Below are 10,749 nucleotides of genomic sequence, written 5' to 3' on the forward strand. Positions count from 1 at the left end.
GGATTATCGCCGGCGCATCGTCAGAAGGAAACTTCCGAGATTCTCTTTGTCTTAACAATTATTAGCATTATCCCGACTCGCGGAAACATTTGCAGCTTTTTACTCGGCCGGTGCTATCGGTGCTCTTTATGAATACCTTTGTTCGTCGGCACAGAGTCGGATCCACACTAAATCAGGGTACTCTGTACGGGAAACGTCCAAACGTCAAAGCATCTCCAGTCCATTATCAGGCGAGTGTTCCATCAAAACGGGGTCTAAATTAAGGGAATCCCGCCCCATTTCGCGTTTCGCGATCGATAGAGGGGAGCGGGGAGAGGGGTAGGGTGGCGAACCCTAGAGAGGCAGGGGGACGGGAGGGAGAAAGGGAAAGGACGGCGGAACGGAGAGCTGCCATAGTGCCGGCAACCGCAGGAAAACGCGACGACAAAGGGAAATGGACGTGGGAAGAATCAGGGGGGTTCGAAATCGACGAAGCGTGCCTTCCGCCCTATCCTACCGTGTCTCCGCGCTTCGCCTCGTCTCGTCTCGCCCCGTCCCGTCTCGTTTCTTCCCCCCTCGTCGATCCACCTCGCGTCTCACCCCTTGCTTTTTCGCCGACTGCCGCCAGATAGACGAGAAAATCGGTCGGCGTGTATTGCCCGTCGTAAATCCGTCGCGACGTCGTGCCGGCTACCACCGCGCGACGTATCAAACGCCGATCGTCCTCTAAGCGACGGCTCCTCGAAATAATCTCGCGGATAAGTCGCGCAATTTTCGTCACCCTGCATTCACGATCGATCTCTTGGCACGCGACGCGCGCAAAACGTGCGGCAATCGTGCGATTCTCACGAAGGAGAGACGCATCGATCATTGAAAATCCACAACGAATCTGCGACGATCTGCTTGAACTTCTTCTTGATTCTGTTACATTTTTCCATTTTCCACTTGAATCTCCCGTGTTTTGCGATTATATATTATGTGGCTCTACTCGCACGGTTGTATAAAACCAAAGACAACTCTGATAACTAAAAGATGAAACTGCTTGGGATTTCCATCGAAATGTAACGCTTTTCCTATAGTTACTGCGCACGAAACATGCACAAAAAATCTCAACGGAAACAGAGTGGAAAATAGACACGAAACTATTCGATTGTTTAGTAATTAAGTCTGCTGTGCGTATAACATGGGCAGATTTGACTTAGTAGTATGCTTTATTTTTTGTGCATGAGTTCTAATTGAAATTGTTCTGGCGCGTTATATATATATTTTCATGTTTTTTATCTTTTACGTGACATTATTCATAACCATCAAACAACATATGTCCTTTTATCCATTCTTGCATTTCTACTATTTTATCAAAAGTTTCGAGTCTGAACTGTGGTGGCGGTTTTCATTTGTATCATTAATATCAGAATAGCTTGATGTGCTCTCATCCCAACGAAATTCTACATTATTAGCATATATCCCATTTGTCTTTTGCTCGCTTTCATTCCTAATTTTTTAGTTTTCATCTCTGTCACCGGACTCTGGCTTAATATTGCCAAATGGCTTATTTCCTATAATTTCTCCCTTTCTTTGCTCTACGCTTTTTTTTCACGTTCGTCCATCGTTCATGTAATTTTAAGCTCTTTTCTAAATGATATAAATACATGTTTTATATTTTATAAAACATCGTATTACGGGGAATTTTCTTCCCGCGAAAAGTAAAATATATAATGATAATAATATATGATAATCGTACGATTTTCTCAAAAGAGGGAGCGTCGATTTAATCTCGCGACGTTACGTTATGTTCCGCCGTAACGGCGCGTCGAAGCAAAACCGAGAAAATTCGCGGGTAAAGAGGACAGTCTATATCAGCTCGGGGGAAAAATTTCGAGCGACATTTAACGAGAAAGGATTTAGTAGCCAGGGGTCTCTCGTTACACGGTTGAAAAGAATCCGCGATCGTCATCACCTAAACCCGAGAGCGCAAAGTAACCGGACGCTTTTGCAGGTACTTCTCTCTCCGTTTTTCTTCTTTTTTTTTCCCCTTGTCAAGCAGTCTCACCTATACGTATTATGCGAGCGAAGTGCTGGAAAGTCAGAGAGCTTAAATACCCGTCGTGCGCGTATCCGCGACAGAGCGGGGATCCGACATTCGAGGTTTTCTTTCATGCTCGTTAAGAGATCCTACGCGGATAGCCTTTTAGTCTAATTCGTCGTATAAAATCCCAATTAAACGCCCGGAGGACGGGAATTCCGCGTCCCGCCGCCGAAGCGAACCCTTGGATCGGAGCGGCCAATAGGCGGGCGATCCACGTCCTCGTAATTCTCCGCGGCAAGCATTTTCGTACAGAGACCTTTATTGGCGGCGAAAGATTTGTAACGGAATAGACCTACTGCGAATGCTATCGAAATGCGCGAGCGCACTCTCGCGAATTCTCATATCCGAGGATATGTCCGTGTGTCCTTTGATCTTGGACAAAAGAAGCGCATAAACCTTCGGCGATGTAAGACAGTGTCTGGAAAATTGCCGTCGGTATGAAGAAATATGTAGTGACGTAGAGAGCTTAGAAACATTTCAATTTCTAATTCATTTTTATGACCCCCGTAAATTCTTACACCTAGAACAGCTCGACGAGATTGCGGCCGCTGTAATTTTTTGTCGCACCGAGAATTCGGCGTCCTCGAAATATCGCGACAATTGAGCGCTTTAAGGACCCCCTCCTCCCCCTCTCTGATCCTTCGCCGAGGAACTCTCTTGATTAATGATGATAAAAGCGAAAAAACACATGCCGTTTTCAGATAAAGAGATATTTGTACGAAAGAACGCTTCAGACCACTTGAACATACTTGTGAAGTGCTCTGAAAACTATCTTTTCGCTTGGCAGTTAATAAATGGCCGTGAAATTAACATGCAACCTTCCTCTCCAGCTTACCTCTTCCCACGATTTTGTCACGTTAATTTTACGGCTATTTAGTGGCTATCGAGAGAAAATGACACTTTTTGACAGAATTTTACGAGCATACTCAAGTGATCTGAAGTGCCCTTTGATTGAAATAACTTTTTATTTAAAAATGGCACGCTAGAATTCTCAGTGTGTCATTTCTCGCCTTTGACATCGCGATCCAACACAACAAATATCTATCAAGAACCTTGAGACTCCTGATTCCCCATCACCGAACTCTCGTTGATTGACACGAGAAACGAGAAAACGCGTGCTACATTCAAATAAAACTATACTTACACATGAGAAAAGCAATTTCGTTAATGTAACTTCAAATTTTCTGTTATTTGGGGTCTAGATAAGTAACTCGGTTGTAGGAACAGGAAGATTCCTGTAGGAGATTTCTACTCCAAACCAATTGCTCACAGTGATCTCAACCGAGTTTTAATGCAGCTGAGCGTTCGGACGAATGTTTTTGATCGCAGTAACGGAGATATTATATCTCGTCAGCGAATTTTTCGTCTGACCCCCGTTCACTTGCACGAATTCAGTTTTCTGTGTAAAGAGAAAACATCTCAGATCGCTTGAGCACAAACTTGCAAAAAATTGCCCGGGAACTATTCTGTTCCCTTGACAGTCAATAAATAGCCGTGAAATTAATAGTGACTTGCAATTTTCTTCTTTAATCCTCCCTTTTTCATAATTTTATCGTTAATTTTACGGCTGTTCGTCAACTGTCAAGGTGAGGTGATAGTTTTCGGAGTAAGCACGCTCAAGCAATCTAAAGTGTTCTTTCGTTCAGATGTCTTTTTATTTGAAAATAACACGCGAGAATTTTCAGCGTGTCAATTCTCACTTTCGATCCAACATAGCCACGGGAATATCCAGGAACCTTCACATTAAATACTCACGGTAATTCGTGAGCATACATATCGCCTCTCACATTTCAGTCTCCGTTCAAGTCGGCAAAATGTCAAGTCGCTGAACGCAACGAGAAAGATTCAAGAACACTCACGCGTTGACAGCGACTCGTTTCTTTATCGGGACGCTCCATTAAGCATCCTCGACTGCTTCTACTTTTGCACATTTTTTAAAGCTCGTTTACCCCCTATTGTTTCGTCGCAGCTTTTGTCATCCCGTTTCCGCTTCTGAGCCTTAGCTCCTCTAACAATTGCGATTGGTGAATCAAAACTATTACAGCGCGCGATCGTTGAACAAAATTGTAAATACGATACATATAGGTCTATTCGTTTTCACAGAGCTTCTGCAACAAGTTACAGTGAAACAAGTATACTTTCTTTCATTCTAACCTATTGCATTAGTGTGCACTAGTTCAGAAGTTCTCTGGAAACGAACAAACTTTATAAGTCGTAACGTGTTGATAATCATCTCATGCAACAAATGCTAAAACAATTGCATCACGCAATCAATTATGCAACAAATAGCAACGAATATCATGATAAATTGTCCAATTGCTTCGGAATAAACTGAAAACAACTCGCTAAACTTTGGGAACAGCAAGACAATAATATCTCGCCTCTAATAGAAAGAGCTTGACGTGCGTTTCGAGTCGAATTCCCGAAAGCGTGTCGTCAGTTACATTCGTGTCTCTTCTCCAATTTCGCTCGTTGCAGCCCACGAGACTGCAAGTTCTTCTTTTCTTTTTTTTTCTTCGCTTTTTCTTTCACTCTAACGAAAAGCCAGCCACGTAATACTCAATTTCGGGTCGCTTCCGGGCGCAGTATATTCCGGGTCTTGCCCGGCATTATTTTCGATAGCGTAGCCTAAGAGAGAGAACTCTGGCTTATCCGGCCGAGCTGCATTTACGGACCCACTGCATTCCGGACCACCTACCTACCAACCTCGTCTCGTCGGAGCGTGGCCGGGTTTTCTCCGCATTTAGCACCGAATTATTACGCCCTCCGAGCGTTCTCCATTCTCGCCGTTTCACCCCTTCTCGCGTAATCTGTCGCACCGACAAGCGGAACCTCGTGAAGCGATGCGGAGAGCTTGCGGGACAAGCGGAATGAGGGGAGTTGGAGGAACGGGCGAAACTGCTTTCTGGCTAGATGTCTGGCGTTTTTGACAAGTCCGTAATTCTCGCGCGCGCACTCTGCCATTATTTTCTACGTGGCACGTCGTCGCCCTTTTCACGTGCGATCGAGCACGAGTCGCATGGCCGAGTCAACGCGTTGATTCAACACGGTCGAGAGCGCGTGGTCTCGCTCGTGACAATTTCAATAAAATCCTGAACTGCTCGTCGTAAAACCATATTGGGTCGGAGATAGCGCAGGAGGCGAGTTTATGTACGGCAGCGCTCGTCTGCACGGAGAAAAGACAGTTTGGGAGCTTCTTTTTAGGAACAAATTGCATTGTCACAATGATGATATCTTTATCTTTCCTGCGCTCCCTCCTTTCTTCCGGATCATTCTCAAGCTCGCCATTTCGAAGGCGCGAGATTTGCGCGTGCGCTATATCGAGTAATTATCGGTTTCCGATTTTTATGAAATTATGAAACGAGCGCGCTTAAAGTCGCGCGTAAAATTCGATGCGCGAGTGTCGGGGGAGTGTCAAGGCGAAGAGCTTCACCAACTGTCGAAAGACGCATAGGTCACGCGGGCATCTGGACTCTTTCATTACATCGGCGTTCTCGTAAGTTACTACGACCCGCCACTGGTCGTCGAGTGTTTGCCCTGCACTCGAACCGACCCGGCCGCCCTTTGTATTTGAATATTGCTGTCTCTGTTCAGGATCACCGAGGCCATTTATACGATTTTGCCGGACTCAGGCCTACCCGACGAAGGCATCCACTGATCCAGCCAAGTGATCGCCATGAACACGACCGGATATTGCATGGCTGAGCTAAAAGGCCCGCGATGAGGAAAAGTCTCGATTGCTCGAGGAGGGAACAGAAGAAGAGCTGGAACAAGAGGAGAGTGAAGAGGAACTGAAGAGAAGAAAGAGAAAGCGCGAATTCGTCTTTAAGTAATCGTCGGCCCTTCCGAAGATATTCGTCGAGGTAAGGACGAGACGAGACTACGAGGTAAGGTGCGAACGACGGCGGAGAACCGAGGCATGCCGGGGACTCGATTAAATGATTAAACGAGCCCCGAGGCGCCATATTAAACTTGCCGTTCCTCGCCGTTATTCTCGCCGTTCCTCTCCTCGAGAGTCATCTCGCCCTCGAAGACGACAGTCTGCCTCTCCCCTGGCGCGGCTTCCTCTCTCCACCATTTTTCTCTTCGCTCCTCTTGCCTTTCTTGCGTCCCCTAACAATGTCATTGTCCATTGTCGCGGCACAATCAAGGAAGAACAAAAACAGATTTCGATTATGCCGATTGCGAGGAATTCTGATGAACCGGTTTTCTTTTCGCAGGCGGGAAAGGGCTAGGGGCGTGGACGTCTCTCATAAATCTCTGGAAAGCGCTATATCGCACTGTCTGCGCGATAGTACGCCCGTAGAGAGAATACTCCTGATTCTTAAGGTACGCCGTTCGGGCGGTTTTAAACGAGGAAAGTAATATGAATATGGTGAATGTAAAATAAGGGAAAGGGACGTCGCATAGTGATTTGAGCCAAAAAAGACATGTAATAAAAGACATTGTTTAGTAATTAGAGTATTGAAGTATTTTATCGCTTATTGTTACATAAATAAGAGTTTAAACTGCGAAGAAAATTGATTTAATCATTAGATGGCGCGCGCACCGAAAATTACTCGATATAAATATATTTAGGAATAGTTTGATGTCATAACGCGTCCACTGTGTATGTATTGTGTGTGTGTATGTGTTCGCGCCATCTAACAGTCACTAGTCGAGACACTAATATTCTTGTAAATTCTTGCATGCCGAATGCACTCAGAATCTCGAACTAATAATAAACTTCTACAATAGAGTAAACAGTAAGGAAAATTGTTATTACCTGAAAAGTTGCACGTTGCCGCAATCAAATTTTTGGCTATTTTCCTTACGTTTTATTTAATACATTCATGATAATTATAATCTTTTGCATGAATTCTTTCATTTCGTAGGAAAAATTAAATTAGAAGATTCTCCAAATTGTAAGCAATTTCAGTAGAGATGAAATTTAAATGCATTTAACAACCATAGATATATTTGAGTTTGCATGTCACTCTCTAAATTCCTTGGAGCAAAATTTTCATGCAGAAGGTAAAGTGATCGCCGATTTGATAGTCGAATTTGGATGATTTTGTCATTTACACAGAGTGAATTCTCCACTCAGAATTATCGAGCGAATATTATCGAAATGGAAAAGTGAACCTGATATAGTCCATCGTCAGAGGAACATATTTACTCTAACCGATTAAGACATACGCTCTTATGGAGTTAGAATGCACTCTAAGCTTGAGTGAAGCATGTTCTCTTGCAATCTCGAGTGGTAGTATCTCTACTAGCGTTTCAAGTAAAAATACTGCCACTTTTCGCTCGTTTCGAATGAGATTCCACTTCAAGATATTTAGAGAATATGCTTATAAATATACATAAACATACATAAATACATAACCGGGTTATTTACTTTCAGCAATCAAAAATATTTCTGAATTTTTATATTGGATATTTAATGTCTAATAAAAATTTTTAATATACTATGCTTTCTGGAAAAGAGTATGTGGCTGAATTCACAGCTTATTAGTGGAAGATAAAATAAATATTTCAAGGATTTATAACATATAGAAAGAGAAAATGTCGAAAATCTTATCTCTTCTTTTTACGCGTTTTTCGCTTTTCAAATCGCTGCGCGTCGCCACGAGATGTGTCTCGCGCGCGCGCGACGGAAAAACTACAGATTCACCCTCGCCAATACTCTTTATAATGAGTTGAAACAACATTTTACATCCTGAACGGCTTTAAAGAAACATCAGCGCAGATTTTTCGGGGTAATTACACGAACGGCGTGACAGCGATACAACAGTATACAACAACCAGCGGCAAAATGCATGCGATGTATTTTCAGTCCGGGTCCCGATTAGATCATTTAGATCGTTTTAACGCCAACAGAAGAAGCGGATCGGCTTTTTGCGGGGGTTCGGATATAGCCGTTGAAGCGCCGCGGCCGGGGCGCATTTGCATATAAACGAGAACTTCGCCAGCATGGTAACGCTGAAACGCGCCATTTTTATTATTATACCAATTAGGTCGTCGCACGTTGCGCGTACTACAAATTTCTACCGGTTATTTCTTTCTTTTTTTTTTCGCTCCACTTCCTCTCGCACTCCCTCGTTCCTGAACGCGGCGGCTCGCCGGTAGCTCGCCGTCTTTGTTTGCGAGATCACCTGCAGAAGATCACCTTGGTGATCTCGCGTCGAATTTCGTACCCGCCTACCCATCCTTTTTCAGCGTTGCCCATCGATGCCGGGCTTTTCGCAGGCAGCCACGCGATTAAATGGTCGACGCAACGTTTCTTCTTTCTTTTTTTCTTTCTTTTTTTTTCTACTATCGAGCGAGTCGTCTCTCATACAGCGGGATTGAAAGACGCCCTCTCCCCGCCTCATCTCCCTTTCTCCCGCCGCTCTCCCTCTTTCTCCCACTCTCGCCCGACACGCGGTTATCCGTATTTTATGGAATGGCTCTCTTCGACGGCTCGCGTTTCCCCTCGCTTTCATAAATCATTTACGTCGGGAAGGCAACTCGCTTGACGTTCGATTGCAATTTCCGCGTTGCGTCCCGTTAAAAGAGAGCTCGATTCGCCTTTTCGTTAGAGGCGGCGGAGCGATTAGCCGAGCGATAATACCGCCGGCTCGTTGCTCAACGTTGTTACACGCACGTCGGCGTGACGTCACGCCGAAACACATTGCTCACGATGAATCTCGAAGAGGGAGGAAGAGAAGGAGGAGGAGGAGGACCTCTCCTCGATCGGGTAACACTTCGTTTCAGATGCATTCGCTCGCGCGGCCGCTCCCGTCGAGCGCTTGACGAGCGCCGAGGCCCTCGAGATTTTTCCGATTGCTGTTTGAAACGTTTCCAGTTTTCAATATCAAATCGATCCTGGCCGACGTAATTGCCAATCTCCGTTGCAGTTAGCGGAAGACGGGACGCGTCCTGCTCCGGGAGGCTCGTCGATACGGGGGAAGCCGATCGAAGATGCGCCGCCGTGCCACCGACATTCAACAGCGCCCAGGCCCTTCCGGCTCGGTGACGTTTGACAGCTCGTTAGCTCGTTTCCCCGACGAGGGAAATCGCGGTCAGGACTGTTCATTGTTCCCGTCAGACCCCGGCGAGCGTGCGATTTTCCGCGCGCGCATTTCGAGGGCCGGTCCTTCTCTCTTTTTCTGCCTCTCCGTCTCCCTCCCGCCCTTGCGTCTCTCCCGTCCTCTCGCTACCATCATCTGGCAGTATAAAAACGAGTCCTCCTCTCACTCTCCTTCCCCTCTCCCCCCTCTCCCTCACCCCTCCTTTTGTGGCCGGGCTGTCTGGCGGATCGCCAGGATTAATTATGGTACCCGGATGGCCCGTTCGCGAACCATCGTGCTCCGCTCCTGGGCTTTCAATTTACATCCTCGCGTATCGACGCCCTCGAGGATTCTTCTTCGTGCTCTTAGGCTCGTGGGACCGCGTGGCACGAGTGGTGCGCGAACTTTTGCCGGGAATTTATCGCGCGGGAAGATGCAGCCGAAAAAAATATTATGCGAATTCGATCGAATTCCGCGGTCGATTTGTTGCGATCGTGTACGCTGAGAGAAAAGGATGGTCGATCTAACTAAGATCATAGTTACTTCCGGCCCCAAAAATATTTCTTGGCTGTTCTAACACGAGAATGGCTGTAGTAATATGCGTATAGGGATATCATCACTAATACAACATTGTATAGCAGAGAATTTAATAAAAAAAAGCTTTCCTCGATCATAATTTATAGTAATTATTTCTTTAATGTGATTGTAGTTACAAATACATCAATCATTTTTTGCTCAATATAACAGACATTTGACAGACAGTATTATTGGAAAAGTGATCGAGGGAGTAATCGGTCGACGGACATCTGTAACCACTCGCGAAGTTTTTTAGATAATAACTGAGGGATAACTGTAAAAAACCAATTTGGTCGAATGTAAAAAGCAACAAAAATAGACGCGGCAATAACGCTTAGATTTCATCCGTTCTTAAATAATTTGATTATGTTACTTCTGGCAATCTAATAAACTCCTAGATTCGCAGATTCTTTCGCAATGACATCGTCTTATTACTGAGCAAGTTCAAATCTCACTTATCACCTCACATGCTGATGCGAATAGAGACGGGGCTGCATTGGTAACAGCGTATAATTCCGTATTCTGGCTATTTTTATCGTACGACATAGCGTGTCTCCACATCTGCTCCACATAACTTACGCCAGACGAGAAGTAATGGCGTTACATTCTCAAACATATATGAAAACCGCGTCTATGTCGAGCTATTTGTCGAATTATCTTTGCATGCGCCATCGTGACTCCTTCCGATTGTGTCAACATACTTCATCGTGAATATTATATCAGTGCGCGATTCCGCGCTGAGAAAGATCTCTCGGTTGCTAGAAAAAAGCACGTTTGCTGTTTGACGATCGTTAAGGAACCAGATCGAGCCGTTATCAATGGAAATCATTCCTCATCATTTGTTACTTTAACAAACATAGATTGCCTGAGAGACAAATCACGCTTGTCCTTGATCGTTTATTTAGGTTAGATTAGCTATGCCTCCGTTCCAGAAATGTTGCTCGGAACAGCAAATTGAAAGTGGCAGATCAGCTTTGTCCTCACTACGGAGTCATTTGCTGTTCCGTATCAACAGACCATTCGTTGCGGTATATTGTTAAAAATTAGCAAAATTCTCCCCCCCCCCCCCCCCCC

This window comes from Odontomachus brunneus, unplaced genomic scaffold, assembly GCF_010583005.1.
Source record: "Odontomachus brunneus isolate Ranch 3 - 2012 unplaced genomic scaffold, Obru_v1 Obru_scaffold_259, whole genome shotgun sequence".
Classification (NCBI taxonomy): domain Eukaryota; kingdom Metazoa; phylum Arthropoda; class Insecta; order Hymenoptera; family Formicidae; genus Odontomachus; species Odontomachus brunneus.